Source organism: Ochotona princeps, chromosome 4 (assembly GCF_030435755.1).
Source record: "Ochotona princeps isolate mOchPri1 chromosome 4, mOchPri1.hap1, whole genome shotgun sequence".
Taxonomy (NCBI): Eukaryota; Metazoa; Chordata; class Mammalia; order Lagomorpha; family Ochotonidae; genus Ochotona; species Ochotona princeps.
This window is the reverse complement of record NC_080835.1, coordinates 111,003,830-111,019,313: the sequence shown is the minus strand read 5'-3', so window position 1 is coordinate 111,019,313 and position 15,484 is coordinate 111,003,830. Positions and strand designations below refer to the sequence as shown.

At 43.9% G+C, this 15,484-nt stretch overlaps 1 protein-coding gene across 1 annotated transcript in view; it reads right to left on the bottom strand.

Annotated features, from left to right (window-relative positions):
* Positions 1 to 15,271, bottom strand: part of ETS1 (ETS proto-oncogene 1, transcription factor) — a 126,879-nt gene extending 111,608 nt beyond the window's left edge. Inside the window, exon 1 of the mRNA XM_012929256.2 lies at positions 15,245 to 15,271. The gene's annotated coding sequence lies outside the window, so the exon portion shown is untranslated. The remainder of the gene's footprint in view (positions 1 to 15,244) is intronic.
* Positions 15,272 to 15,484: the final 213 nt, after the last annotated feature.

Below are 15,484 nucleotides of genomic sequence, written 5' to 3'. Positions count from 1 at the left end.
TCAGTGTCACCGCATCTCCACTTGTACTTGTCTGTTCTTTTCCTTTATTTTTGTTAACATATAGGGCAATTGGCACATTGCAGGGAAAACGAAGAGGACTAAACTACAGCTGTGTTCAAGCTGCACTTTAGGTTTGCTCTCCTGATACCACGTGACAGCTGATGGATCTATTCTTCATCTGTAGGAAACATATGAGGGGACGTCACAAACTCCACACTAACTGGAACTAGAAGAGAAGCTTACAAGGCGTGCATTTGGTACACCTTTTAAAATGATACTCATGACACCCGCATCCCACGTTAGAGTGCCTGGTTCAAGTTCAAGATCTCTCTGCTCCTGATCCCAGATGCAGTTCTGGACTCTTGCTTCATGCAGGCTCAGCCCTGGCTTTGTGGGTATTTGGGAATCAACACAGGAGGTGGGAGCTATTTCTGCATCTCTCTCTCTCTCTCTCTCTCTCTCTCTCTCTCTCTCTCACACACACACACACACACACACACTTTTCTCCCCTTTCAAGTAAAGTGAAAAATAAATAAATAATTAGATAGGTACTTTTTAAAAAGGCAAATTAATTTTGGTGCCAAAAACTTAGAAGCCCATGCAAAATAAGCTCTTTTATAATCCTCATTTTGACCACCTGTGTGTTTAAATGATGAGGCTAAACAGGCTCAGCCCGTGTAAGATCATAGTGACCCAGGGCTATAGAGACAGAGCCATTGCAATCACTTAAGTGACAGATACAAACTCAAAACTTTTCAAGAGCTAACTTTTCAAGAGCAAGTTTTTCTTGCTCAGGTTTTGTAATTTGATCGAATGTTTTTATTATAGTTTAATAAATGTTTGCTTTATTAAAAAAATGTATAAAAAAAAAAGAGCTAACCCAGAACTGGGTTGTCTATTAACTACTTTGTCTTTTCATGACATCTTTTCTTCCAGAGGTAGAACTTAGTCAAAACAACTTTTTTTTTTTTCAACTAACTTAACTAGTGGTTCTGGATGGTTAGGATGTGTTAACCAAGATTTCATCCCTGGTGTGTTCAGGCTTTGACTCCACCGCAGGAAACCAGTTGCCAGGAGGAGCTCTTTGCTGGCAAAGCTGAGTGGCAGGAAGAGATCAAAGAGACATGAGCCCTGTAGGAAACTAGTGAGGAATAAAGGAGCTCCGAGGTGCCCAGTGATCTCTGTGCCTTAGCCTGAACTGCTAGACAAGTTCCACCCCTTCCATGCCAACTCAGCACACCAACATTCCCATGATGCATCTGTGCCTCCTCCATCACTAAGAAGTCATGATGAAGATGTATATGAGGAGCTGCTACGAATTCATCCTATATGTCATTACACATACTGGATCCATCCCAACCCCCAACCTCATCTGAGTGTTTAATGAGGGTGCCACCATTACCTAATGAAGTACTTGACTAGACTGGGCTTGGAGTGATTCTCCATGAGGCTGCCTGCATTCACTACTCAGTGTGTACTACCTGTTTCATCTCTTTCCTGTTCACTGTATCTAGGCCACTGCTTTGAATTCAACTCTTATGCCAAGACCAGAACTTGGAATATATCCAGCTGGAGACCCCTGAATACTCCACACCAAAAGATTCTATTTGAAAGGCCTGGTTGCCATCCACTTCTGTCATCATCTGTTCAGCGTTTGTCTCCACAACAGGAAAAAGCTACAGTGTCTCATATAGTCCCTGGACATGGAGCTAGAAAACGAGTAAGATAAAGACGTCGTAGATGAGAATGGACCTACCTACCCGAGCAAGTATTGTGAGGATGATCTCCAAGAACCCGCAGTCCCCTTTCCCGCACAGAAACATTCCTTCTTCTAAGTCTCAAAATCAAGCTTTAAAGTCCTAATGAGTCAGATCAACACATACATCCCCAAATCCAAAGAATTTTAAGAATTATTATCAATTCATTTTAGTTTACTTGAAAGGCAGAAATGAGGGGCATCCCATTTCCTGATTCCATTCCAAGAAGGCCACAGCAGCCAAGGCTCTGCCAGACTGAAGCCAGGAGCCAAGAACTCCACCCGAGAACTCTCACATGTGTGTCAAAGACCTAGGTACTTGAACAAGCACCAGCAATCTTTCAAGGTGCACATTGTTGGGAAGCAGGGATCAGGAGCTGAAGCCAGGCACTCCAGCCCAGGAACGCCAGCTTGGGATGCAAGCACATACTGAGCCAAATCAATCTCCTCCTTCCAAGTTTGGATCCACTCCTGGTTGAGACTTAGACGCTAACTATGCTGACAGTGTCACAGAACGAAGACACCATGATCAGTTGTTCCCGTGGATAAGTTGGTCAGCCCTCTAGCATCCTGCAAGACAATTTATACCTTCTGGAGGTATCCAGGGGTTGAGGAATGCCACCCTTATAAGCCATTCATACACCGATTTCCTTCCCCGAATCTTCAAGGTCCTCCAGAGTCCTCAGAATCCTCCGTTATCCATTCAGCAACCATGTGATAGACTTATTTTGTTAGAAGCAATTTCACTCATTCATCAAACAAATATTGTGCACTTCCTACGTTCCAGGCCCTCTTCTGGATACTTTAGATACTCTGGCCTACAATGATTCCCGAACTCATGGCCTATAGATTCTAGCTGAATCAGGATCAGACTGAGGAAGAAAGAGACTTTATGTTTACACAGTGGAGGAAATGAACCACACCAAACTATAACGTAATGTGAAGAGCAGTTTGCCAATAATATGGAAAAAATAAGCAGCCATCAGTTCCGCTGGGTGCCAGCATCGGGAAGCTGTGGAGGATTACACAGCGCCAGGTGCGATCACATGGTCCCGTGAATCATCACTAGACGTCCAGAGCCGCACGGGCGCTCTGCCCCCGCATGCCTACTCTTCGCCAACACGTGTACATGACAAGGTAGGGAGATGGAGGGGGGAAATCCTGTACCTACCAAACTGTATCATGGAAAATAATAATAATTTTTTTTCTCTAAGAAAAAAAAAAAAAACAGAAAGAAAGGGTATTTGGAGTTGGCAGCCTTGCCCTGAAGCTCGGCTGGAAGACATAGTTTGTCGGCTAGCCAGACCTCACTCCCCCTCACCACAACACATTTGGAAAAAGGTTCAGTGGAAATATATTTTCTCTTCCAGTTGACAGAGGGAGGGAGGAAACCTCTGGCCCAACATCTGGTGCATTCTGTGCTGGTCTGTATTCTGGAAGCTAGGACTGCATGAATGACATCTCCCTTGGGGAAAAGCCCTTTGCCCAGGGAGGAAGCTCAAAGAGGGAGTTGCCAGCGCTCTCAGGGGCTCTCAACTCAGGAAATAACTCTGGGACAGAAATGGATTGCTGCTCTATTATTTTTTGGAGAAAGCAAAAAGGACCCTCCCTTTTCCACTTGTAGAGGGTGACACAGAACAGCTGCTGGAGCTGTTAGTGCTCTCAGAAGCAAATGGAGCACTGGAGGAGGGGGAAGGCTGCATTTTTCCCCATTTCAGATTTGCTTTTTTGGCTAGAGATGCTCCTCCCACATGACAGTTGCTTGCACATCAGCTGGACCCCCCCCCCTTTTTTTTTGGTCTGGGCATTGCACATGTTTGCAACTTAAATACAAACCACCTGTGCGATTTTAAGGTGAACTCTCCCCAGCTGAGCAGCAGCCACAGCTCTGTCTGGATGTGGAAATGATTTGAACACTTAGTAACAGAGGGTCATGAAGAGCAGAGTTCTTTTCTCAGAAATGGGACCAACTCCACAGAGCAGAGTCTGTGAGTCCAAAGTGAGAGCATCCAGTCCCCGCTGGCTGTGCTGTCTGTGCTGCTCCACCTCCCCAGCCCCTTCCCTGCACATCCCCCTTGACCCTCCAGCCCTGAAGGAGGAACTTGGCCATGTTCTTAAGCTCCTGATGCCCTTCTCAGCAGTCAGCCCTTCTGACGGTCTCACTGGCCTAGCCCCACCTGCCTCAGGACTAAGGTGAATGCTCGTCTGAAGGCTGTGCTGCCTCAAATCCTTCCTTCACCACAGCCAGGGAGACCACTTCCTTCTCCAATTCGCTCAAGTCTACAAGCAGGCTTCCATCCATCTCTTAGCAATAAACAGTATTTTCAAAAGAACACTCATTTACCATGATGGCTTTGAAACCCCCTGGAACCTCTAACAGGACACCTGCCACACTGGTTTACAAACATCTGTTGTTTCATCTCTACTACTGATTCTATACTACCTATACTACCTGTAGTATAGTTGACATCATGAGTTTTTCAATTATACATTTCCTTCAGTTAAGATAGACCATGGGTCAGAAAAAAACAGATTCATTATTTTAAAATAAGTGAATGAATGAAAGATTTCGTAAGCCTAAAAATTTAAGAGGTGGATCACGTGAGGGTATATGTTTCTCAAACCAGAGACCCTGAGTAAGATGGCAGATCTGAATAAAGGATCCATGTGAAATAATGGCTTTGTTTCCTGATCCTAAGAGCAAACTGCTTCCTTTTATTCACATAGCTGCTAAATGTCATCTCATCTAAAAAGCTTTGTGGTTTACATAGGTGCTTCATGTCCAGCAAATCAGAATGAGTTTCCAGTCGGACCGTCTCCCTGTGAATGAGTTTGATCATTCACAAAGATGTGCGTACTCTCCAGTTACCCACTGTCCCAAGCCAAGGAGCCTCCAGAATGAACAAGCTCACTTTTTCCTTGCACCCAGATCTCACCACGGTAGGCTGAATGATGCAGAAAATAAAGCCAAGTTATGGTTGGTAGGGCTATTGCAGGCCAGGGCTGCAGGGGAGCAGCTGTCCAACAGAGCCTCTTCAACGCCCAGTCCCATTCCCCTCCACTCTGACTTGCTTGGCTATTTATACTTAGACTTCACTGTTAGTTACATTTTTCGTTCTAGGTTTCATGCTTTTAAAACAAAGGAACCAATCCAGTTTAAAAAAAAGTTGGAAAAGCTTTCTTTTGCGATTGTTTTTTGCCAAAGGGGGGAAAAGGTATTTGTTAAAAGGATTAAAATTAAAGAGTCTAAATGGATATCAAAATCCCTGAAATCCCACCAACTTAGAAATAATGATGCTGATATCTTATTCAATGTTCTGCTGAATATTTTTAATGTATTTATACAAATAGAGATGCAATACATGCATATGATCACGATATAGTGTTCATGATGTTACTTCTCTACCTGCTGTTTTGTAACCTGCTTTTTAAGCTGACATTCAACAGGATATTATGATCTCTTGCTATGGCAACAAATATGACTCTACAGCAGTCCATGGAAAGTGCATACTATAAAAATCTGTGTCTGAATTACAGAAGTTTTTCCACCAATCGTACTTATTTTTTAATTGCATTTTCCAGACTTTTGAACTACCCTCCTACATCCTGACATTTATGACTGCCAATGATTCTATTGTATGCATCATTGATACTTAACGAGTCCCTTATTATTATATAGTGTATACTACATCATTATATAATCAGTCACAATTTTTATAACAATTCCTAACATATTTTGTATTCTCATGAAATGCCTAAAAGCAGTATGGTTCACACAGACTGTGTGCAACTCATATTCAAATAGGTAAACCAAAATTACACCCTCACTGACAAAGACATTGTGTCTTCAATTTGAGTTGACCTTCTAGTCCTCATGTTAGTTTCACAGACCTGCAATAATATCTGCAATATCTCCTAGGAACCCTGAGTGCACTTGAGGAATAGGAAAGGGAAACAGAGCTATAGCCAAAAATGTGGCTGATCTTTCCTATCCTTTCCTCTTTAGCTGCTGACTTCTTTTAGAAAAATTATTTATTTTTCTTGGAAAGACAGATTTACCGAGAGAAGGAGAAACAGAAACAAAGATCTTCTATCTGCTGGTTTCACTCCCCAAGTAGCCACAACAGCTGGCTGAGTTGATCCGAGGGCAGAAGCCAAGAGCTTCCTCCAGGTCTCCTGTGTGGGTACAGGGTTCCAAGGGCTTTGACTATCCTTTCTGCTGCTTTCCCATGCCACAAGCAGGGAGCTGGTTGGCTGGGAAATGGAGCATCTGGGATATGAACCCGTATGGGATCCTGGCACATGCAAGGCGAGGACTTGGGCCACTGAACCATCACACTGGGCCCTCTATCCTCTCCTCTTTAAAAAAGCAGCGTGAACTTCAAACACTTTCACCATCAGCCTTCCTCCAATGTCAATAATTTAGCCTTCACAACAACTTTTGAAAAGGATACTCTTTTGGTTTAGAACTCTGGAGAAAAACAATTAGACCTCCCAAAGAACTGACCATTTAAAGGTGACTTGCTCCAAACAGCATCTCTGCCAAACTGAAGATAACACCCATTTTTAACAAGGCAGCATCTCTAATCTGCAGCAAGCAGGCTTTGAACTTGTTCTTTTCAAATTCCAGATGGTGTCCAGACAGAAAATCTCCTTTTCAGGAAGCTTCCCTGGCCCTCCTAGGCATGTCCTTGGTCCCCTTGTTGGGATTGACAGTGGAAGAGTCACAGCAATTCCTGCACATGTCTGTTTCTGCTCCTTGCTCACCAGTGACTAGACAGCAGGGAGTGTGTTGTTCTCGAAGGGGCCTAATAGGCAAGCTGCAGATGTTTGCTGACTAAATGAAGTGAACGACCTACGTTATAGATAGAGTCACAATGTGTTAGACACGTGTCAGTATCTGAACATATCCATGAAGGTGGGATTAAAAACAAACAAAAAATGCCACCACCAATGGTGAAGTGTTTCCATGTGCAACATTGAGTTTAAATGCTAATACCAAACAAGAGCTCACTTTACAGGTTGGCCTCCTCCTCCTCCTGGGATTTTTTCTTTTTCTGCTGATACTCATGAGTAGTACGTTTATATTTCTACAGGTGCTTTTATAGATGTTGCTACTGATTTGTGTCACAAAAGTTAACCAAGCCCAGTTCTATAAGAAATCACATGCAATATAGCTCATATTTAAATAGCTAAACAAGCTTCACTCCTCCAGAGAAATGTGGTTACAATGCACCAGAAAGAAAAATGGTCAGAATGATGGAGGATGATTTCTGTTCACTGTGAACTTTACGAAGGGCCTCATTTTCTTGACTAAGTATTCCAACACTGCGATACCAAATATTCTTCCTTACTTGAAGTGGCCAGGACTGACTGGCAAAGGCTATGTAATGAATTATTTGATGTTGGCTTCTGTGTCTTAAACTAAATCTATGAACTCTTTCATGAGATTAATAAAGCAGCAATTCAGCATATACTCAATATCAAAGCCCTACTTCTCCCCAATTTCAGTAATGATTATTCTTCCAACACCTGTGTAAATGAAAACGATTCATAACTACTTCCTAGAGTCCCATTCTAATTAAACAAGTCCTATATGAATGGACATAGCTCAGTTAGTCTACAGGAATTACGGCATTACAATATTACAAAAGTCTATGAGGGGACTTTTAAAAATTTGTGAAAAATGGTGACAATTGGTAAATTTACTTCAGTGAAAAATAATTTGAAATATATGCATAATTTCTTTCATAATATGTATTTCCATGAACTTTGCCTTTTCTTGAGCATAACTCACTAATATCTCATTAAAAAGAATGGCAGTTTTACTCTGGTTTATAATAGCAGGCAAAAAAAAATAAAGAGGGCTTTGTAGAGGCTGGTGCTATGCTGTGAGTATTGAGCAAAGTCACTGACTGTGGTGCTGGCATCCCATATGGGGGTAGGTTTGATCCAGGCTGCTTCACTTCTGATCCAGCTCCCTGCTAATATGACTGAGGCAGCATTGGAAAATGGTCCAATTGTTTGAGCCCCTGCAACTCATCTGAAATACCCGGAAGAAGCTCCTGGCTCCTGGCTTTGGACTTGCCCAATTCTGTCTGGTTTTAAGGCTATTTGGAGAGTGATCTGACCTCTCTCTCACCATCCCCCAGTCCTCACCCTGGAATTCTGCCTTTCAAACAATCAAATATTTAAAACAAATGAAGATCATCCAAGGAAAAGGCAAAATCGTTTTTTAAGAAGTGCTTTGTAGAAACGAGTTCCTCACGGTCACACTGCTGGAATGGCACTGCCAACAAAAAGCATGAAGCTGTTACTTTTCCTGAGCACCAAGAGACTACATCAAAGGCTGCTAGAGGAAACAGGGCAGTGCTCCAAAATTTCCCACAAGCTAACCATCTACTTTTTAAAGTAAATCAGCCTTCCCAACAGAGCATCTGATCAGAGGCAACACTCAGTACATTGTTTTACATTGTAAAGGTGACGAGAGCCTCAGGTAATTTCTCCAATTTTTTTTTAACCATGAAAATCAACAAACGAAAGCACCTAGCCTCAGTATATACCCCACGCCTTGAACACTCATAGGTATTCACAAAGAACTGAATGAATAAATAGATGAGTATTTTTCAAATAATAAACTGGAAACAATTGGAAGAATGATATTAAAGTTTTCTTTCACAATAATGGATGTGAAAGAAACCACAGTGTAAGAGTGTTAGCCCAGTCAAACCCAAACAAAGGCTGCAAGGCGAAAAATGGTCATTGCCAAAGCTGTCTCCAAAGAGCCTTTTACAATAATTTCTTTTCAACTTAGAGTATGTGGAGGAGCATGTTGAATATAATCAAGAACTTAAATTGGGCTCTGCTTGCTAAGGAGCACTCCACAAAACTAAAAGTCACCATAGAAAAAAGCAAACAAACAAAAATTAGAATAGATAGACAGAGAACAACAAGGAAAGCTTAGAACCAGACAGGAAACAGCATGGATCCACATATACCTTACTAGGCAGGACACAAAGATTAGTTACTCCTCACTAGGGTATTGAAGATTTCTCTGCACACACCTCCTAAAACTGTTCTGCACCTCAGTTGTTGACAAATGCCTTCTTAAAGTTATAAGCCAGTTTAGACTATCCTAAAATCTGCCAAGTTCAGCAAAATTATGCTTCAACACTATAAACTGCTAAATACTAAAATGAAAATAGACATGAGACAGCTGAATAGTACCCTATAACCATTTTAAGGTGTATAGCAGCCTGTTGTATATAAACTAAAATTAAAATGTCAATGAATTAGTCACAGGATGTGGTTAAGAACTTGCACTTTTAAATATATTGATTACTTAATACCATGTCAATTAATTCCATAATGTTGTAAATTGTTGTTGGTGTTGTATTATGGCTTTTAATTGATCCGGATGATATTCTGCCAGCTCTGCCTTCAGACCAGAGATGGTTTCCTCAAGAAACCGTTGAATTTATCTGGACAATAAGATGCTGGACTCTATGCTTGGTATGTTTGCAAAAAAGAATCTTGACTGAATTTGAACTGTAATACTGCAACAAGGCGGAGGAATCCACCATGGGGGGAGGGCATGGGGCAGGGTTGGGGGAATCCCAGAGCCTATGAAACTGTCACATAATGCAACATAAAAAAAAAAAAAAAACAAACTAAAAGTCACCATAGATACAGACGGATATTGAGGGGGCTGGGGTAGTTTCAGGGGTGCCCCTCTATAATTGAACTACAGCATGTCAGCTGCCTTGGATGTCTCAAATCCAACAAGCAATTTGTTAAACTCTGTGATTTTCATGGTGGAGAGTCATTTGTTTTATTGCCGAACATATATGGTTCCAATTTCTTGGTATAGTTCTAATCATCTTGCCGACTCCACTGCTGGTGGGGCTGCAGGCTGGTACAGCCTCTATGGAAATCAGTATGGAGAACATTCAAACAACTCAAAATCAACATACCATATGATCCAGCAATAGCACTCCTAGGAATATATCCAGAACAATTGTTCTATGAGAAACCAACATGCACTCCTATGTTCATAGCAGCACAATCAGTAATTGCAAAAACATGGAAGCAACCAAAATGCCCATCAACAGAGGATTGGATAAGAAAGCTATGGTTCATCTACTCCATGGAATACTACTCAGCTATTAAAAAAAACAAAATGCAGTTCTTTGTGGCCAAATGGGCCAAACTGGAAACCATAATGCTAAGGGAAATGAGCCAATCCCAAAAGGTTAAATACCACATGTTTGCCTTAATTTAAGATGATATGATGTTATGTATAACATGTTATGTTATGTATGTTATATGTTGTGTATAAACTAAAACTGAAATGTCAATGAAGTGATCACAGAAGGTGGTTAAGAACTCGCATTTACTTTTAACATATTGGCTACTCATTACTATGTCAATTAATTCCATAATGATGTAAATTTTTGCTGATGGTATGTTGGAGCTTTTAACTGATCGGGATGATCCTCTGCTGTCTCTGTCTTCAGACCAGAGAGGGTATACCTAAGAAGCCGTTGAACTTGACTGGACAATAAGATGCTGGACTCTATGTTTGGTATATGCTTGCAATGGGGGAATCTGAACTGAACTTGAACTGTGGTTATGCAACAAGGTGGAGGAATCCACCATGGTGGGAGGGTTTGGGGAGGGGTGGGGAGAATCCAAGTACCTACGAAACTGTGTCACATAATACAATGTAATTAATGAATTAAAAATTTATAAAAAAGATAAAAAAGTGATTTTGCAAATTTAATACATTTTAAGGTGGGAAAAAAATTCATCAACTCCGCTCATTGTTTATTTGAATGAACTGAGCACCAGGGAGGGTGCAGGCGTAGCAGAGTGAGGAGTCAACAGATCCACAGGTAGGACTCCAGGTAAGCCAGTGACTTTGCAGCTGCTTCTCAAGTTTAAGGCCATAGCCATTCAGTTAACCTCACAAATAGGAAATGGGGTGTGTAAAAGACGCCAATCCTTCCAGGATTGTTGAGGATTACACAAAACAAAGGAACTTAGTAGAGTGCCTTAAGCAAGATGAAATAGTCGATAAGTAGTCATTATTACCACTATTTTAGCAGAAGGCTTTGGCAATTAGAAAACATTCACTCCAGAGCAGTAGTGATTTTACTGTTATTTGTACCGCCCAAGGCGGCCGACTTTCTGTGACTCTTACAGCTACAGTCCAGAGGGCCTAAATCCCATCTGTCTGGCTTTCATAATCGTAGGTTGACTCACATTAGTCAAGAGACTTTTGCAGGAGAAAAGAGCCAAGGTGTCTATTGGTAGGTGGCCCACATGTGCCACTGTCATGCATAAGAACAAGAGGTAAGCATTTTCTTACATGGGGAATCACCTCCTGGGGACGGCACGGCAGCGAGAAGTGCGGCAACTGTCTAAATGAAGCCAGCATCTCTCGGACACATCAACTTTGTCGAGTAACACTGTGGTAGTGACACGATTTCTGTGCACTAGAGAGCTATTGCAATACAGCTGACTTTTTCCTTTTTGTCAGTTTTCACTTTCTCTTTAGAGTATTGCCTCCTGAGTGTCAAATGTGCATTCTAATCGCCCTAGGATCATGTTACAATAGTCTGATGCAGCAAGTTGGAGCTCCAGGCTGAGAGTCCGAGTTTCTAATAAGCTTCCACCAGGAGAGGGTGATGCTGCAGCCAGGGAAACCCACTAAATGGCCAAATTCATGAGTGATCGTGACAAGACCCTGCCCACCAAGGATCTGATAGGAAGGCATCTGTGTCCAGGCTGAGCAGAAAGTGCGGTCATGTCAGGCCGGGGGCCTGAACAGCTCAGGACCCATCCGTGCCTCTCCAGCCAAGCGCCAGGGAATGGCCACGCCTAACCGGGATTTGGCTGTGCATCTCTTTCCTCTCCAGGGGTAGGTATCCTCTGAATCAAGGATGATCAGAAGCACCAAGAGATGATCTCGAAGAGGAATCCGCATTACGTTTTGCCCAGTTCCAGGAGATTCAAAGCTCTTGGAAACTCCTTGTACTTTGCTTTGCAATCATTGATGCATCTGGAATGATTTCAAAATGAAAAGTTGAAAAAAATTCCATGAAGACTAAACTGCTGGCCGCTTTTGATGCTGTTGTTGTGCTTATTCACATCTCCTGAAAGTCTGCCTTTTCTTCCTGGGAATCCCCCTGGTGCTGCAGAAATGCTTGATGCGCAACCCTCATCCTAGAAAATAGCGTCCAAATTTTCCCTCCTAAGTTCTTGAGGGAGCACCAGTGCTGGGTCACTGGAATATCAAATCTACCCTCTTGTTTAAGAAAAGAACAAAACATGAAAAATATCTTTGCTTATTGTTTCGGCATGACTTCCTTCCATCTGAACTCCTAATACATTCACAGGTCATTTCATACTACTTAAGGAGTTTATTGTGTTTTGTTCTTAATCTTCTCAAGTAATATGTTGTGTTTTCAGGTAAGTATGTGAACTAAATTTATCCCTTGCCTCTTCAGCTGAAAATAAGGCTGGGCAGCAATTAGAAACAGAATTGGTGTTTGTCACAAGAGGGAGTGATCTCCTTTGCGGTCAGGCACCAGGTAGCTTTCATTCAATGCTGGTGCTTTCGTAGCAGTGAATAATAGTTCATCTGCATATCTGCCCCTCTGAAAACAGGCCTCGTCCAAAGTGTTCTCCCAGATAAGTAAATCATCAGACTTGCCAGAACATTTCAGGCTGAATGTGTGTCTCTGCGTCATTCAGGTTCCTAGGACATGACATTAACATCACAGGCCCAGGAGCCCACATCACAGGTTCACGTTCCCTCGGTTCCAATGAGGGCGTCACCTGGAACTCAGTGGGACACAGGTCCCGGTGGGACGTAGAGTCCTCTGCCATGAGATGGCAGCACGAATGCCCACCTCCAGGCTTCACTGTAACCTGAACGAAGCCATCTATAGCATCTACTGCTAACCGTGTCCAGAGGGCTGGCAGGCGGTGGTGCGCTGGGTGAACCTTAGAGCTGTCTGCCCTCCTTCAGGAGACGTGAGGCTGGCCAGCTAGGATACCCAGAGAATCATCTGAGTCACACGCTGCCCCCGTAAGGCTGGAGTTTCAGAAGAGCTGAGATGAGGGAGGGCAGAAGGCAAACAAAGGTTGCCAGTTTATATCTGTTTGCCTAGGGCTGAAGAAACTCACAGAATCCACCTTAAATCCTACTACATGGTGCATGCCACACTAATGCTGCTGAAATACTAAGTGTTCTCAGTTTCCTGAGGAAAGAGGACACAAAATTGAGGAGGGAGACAGGGAAAACGGGAAGAGGTAAAGAAGGAAGGAATAGAGGGAGGGAGAGGGGCAGGAAGGAAGCAGCAGCTTCTGGTATATAACCGTTCCTTCTGCCATTCCACGGCAATAATTAGGAAGTTTGAATGGATCATTTGAAAAGCGTGGTTTCTGTAGAAAACAGATCTGCTTGCCGATAAATAAAATCATGAGGTGCAGCAGAACCCCAGAAATCAGATGCTGTTTGCCAGTGCCTTGAAGCTCTGTGCAACCAAAGAAACATTAAGTGCCAATTATGCATCTCCGTAACATTCACAGGTGCCTTCTGCCTCCCCCTCCCCCAGGAATCTGCACCCACACACCCAGTTTGATGGTGTCCCATTATTCCAGACTACCCTCGGTTTTACCGACACTTTGACTTTTCAAATCTGTTTATGTCTACTGTTCCGTTTTTATGCACCAGGTGGGACAGCCATGATTGTTCACATTTTAGAGATGAAAAAAACGAGGCCCATCGCATCCAGCAACCTGCTCCCAGTCGCAGGGCTGATGTCTCACAGAAGCCACAAGGGCACGTCCACCTTCCGGGCTCCAATGCTGGTCCTGACCCCACTGGCCTTTGAGCTCTGTTATCATCTGGGGCAGGCAGCTGGCCCAGACCCAGGCTGTCTCACAGGTTCTCCAAGGTCACAGACTACCAGATGTGGAGGGATTACACCCCCCACCCCCACCCCGCCCCCCACACACCAGGCTTAAGGATGCCCTAAGCCACAGACGCCCCCTCTGAGGATGGAATCCGGCTTCCGCCTCCTGCGCAGCGCGGATGGGACGGAAGGAGCTGCGTGGCTGGCTGCAGCGTTTTGTTATTTCACTCCTGAGCTGGCCAGGATGGGAGTTGTTGATTTACAATTAGAAGCAGCGTGTCTCTTCAAATATTAATATTAATAACTACAACACCCGACACATGAAAAGACCTTTTCATCTTCAAAGCACTTAGCCTAGCTCACCTTCCCTCCTTCAAGATCGCCAGGTGAGACTGGGGAAGCAGTACTGACCACCCGGCTGCGCTTTCCCCGCGCCCCGCACCACGACAGTCCGCGCCTGCCCAAGCGCGGGGTTCTTGCTCTAGAGAGAAAGACGGAGGTGAGGCAATGCAGAGCCACACGATGAAAGAATCCAAAGTGCCTGTGACTTGACAAATCAGCTGGAGCTACCGAGTTAACATTGGGAGATCTGTGTTTCCTGTTGTTTAGCAAATGTCTCCCTTTTCAGTTGCTTGGCAGTGTGGCATGAAGTGGGAAGAAAAATGTCCTTAAGATGAAAAAAAGAAATTAAGAAAAACCTGCCCTCCACTGCCTTGATCTCAGTAACCAGCGTCTTTCCCAACAGTTCGCCTGCCGAAAACACTGTTTTAAAGGTGGTAGCATAGATGTTTGTGAACAGTACAGGGGAAGCCACACATCAAGTCCAATTGTCGGACAAAACCACCGGGTCCAGGGGAGCTGCCGCCCCATTTCTGGCAACTTCTCCCCAGGCAGGGCGGCTGGGATGCAGCCCGGCCCGCTGTGGAGGAGCGAGATGTCCCTGTCCTTGACCCGCAGGCCCCCCGCGCTGCCCTCGCCCAGGGACCACACTCCCCTACCTACAGCTCCAAGGATTGCCAGACCCTCAGAGGAAAGGTAGTGGTAATCGCCCAGCAGACTAGTTTGTCTTGCAAGATTCAAACCTGTAGCAATTTCCCCTCTAGCAAACACAATTCATCAAGCTGCTAGGCAAAACAAAACGGAGCACAAAAAGGTAAAACAATAGGCTTGCTGGGAATAAAGGAGAAAAAAAGGGAAGAAGCGTCAGCGTGGACCGCAGCTTTAGGTCTTTCCAAGTGCTCCAATAGGTGAAGAAAATCCGGAGTTTCTGACCGGCAATCCGCGAGTACCTCAGAATATTCCCAATTTCGCTTTTTCTGCAGCCAGGAAAAGAAAAAGATGTAGTCCGGGTTTCAGACTGTTCCAACAGGGTTAGGCAGGCTTTTTGAACGCTTGAATGGGAATATGGAGAGGACTGTGAAAGAGGAAGAGAAAACTCACATCCTGAGAGTTCCCGTCAACTTACCCTTTTAATTCCACAGAATGGAGGGAGGGAAAAAATAGCTAAGTCAGGAAAAGGAAAATAGATTGGAAAGTTTTAAGCATAAACTCAGACCTCACTTACTACTTTGCCGGAGCGGCTGGGTGAGGGAGCGTCTCTCAAGGGCTGTGGTCTCTTTCCAACTACCTGCGGGGATCCTCGGCTTGGTGGCTAAGAGGATGCAAAGACCATAATGTTTCTAATAGAGCTGCCGCCTTAAATTGGGGGGTGTGGTCAAGGCAGGGAAGGCAGGAAAAAAAGGCAGTCCTCTGCCTGGCTCTGCCACCCGGGAGGGGCAGCCACCAGGATAGCTGGGGAGGCAGG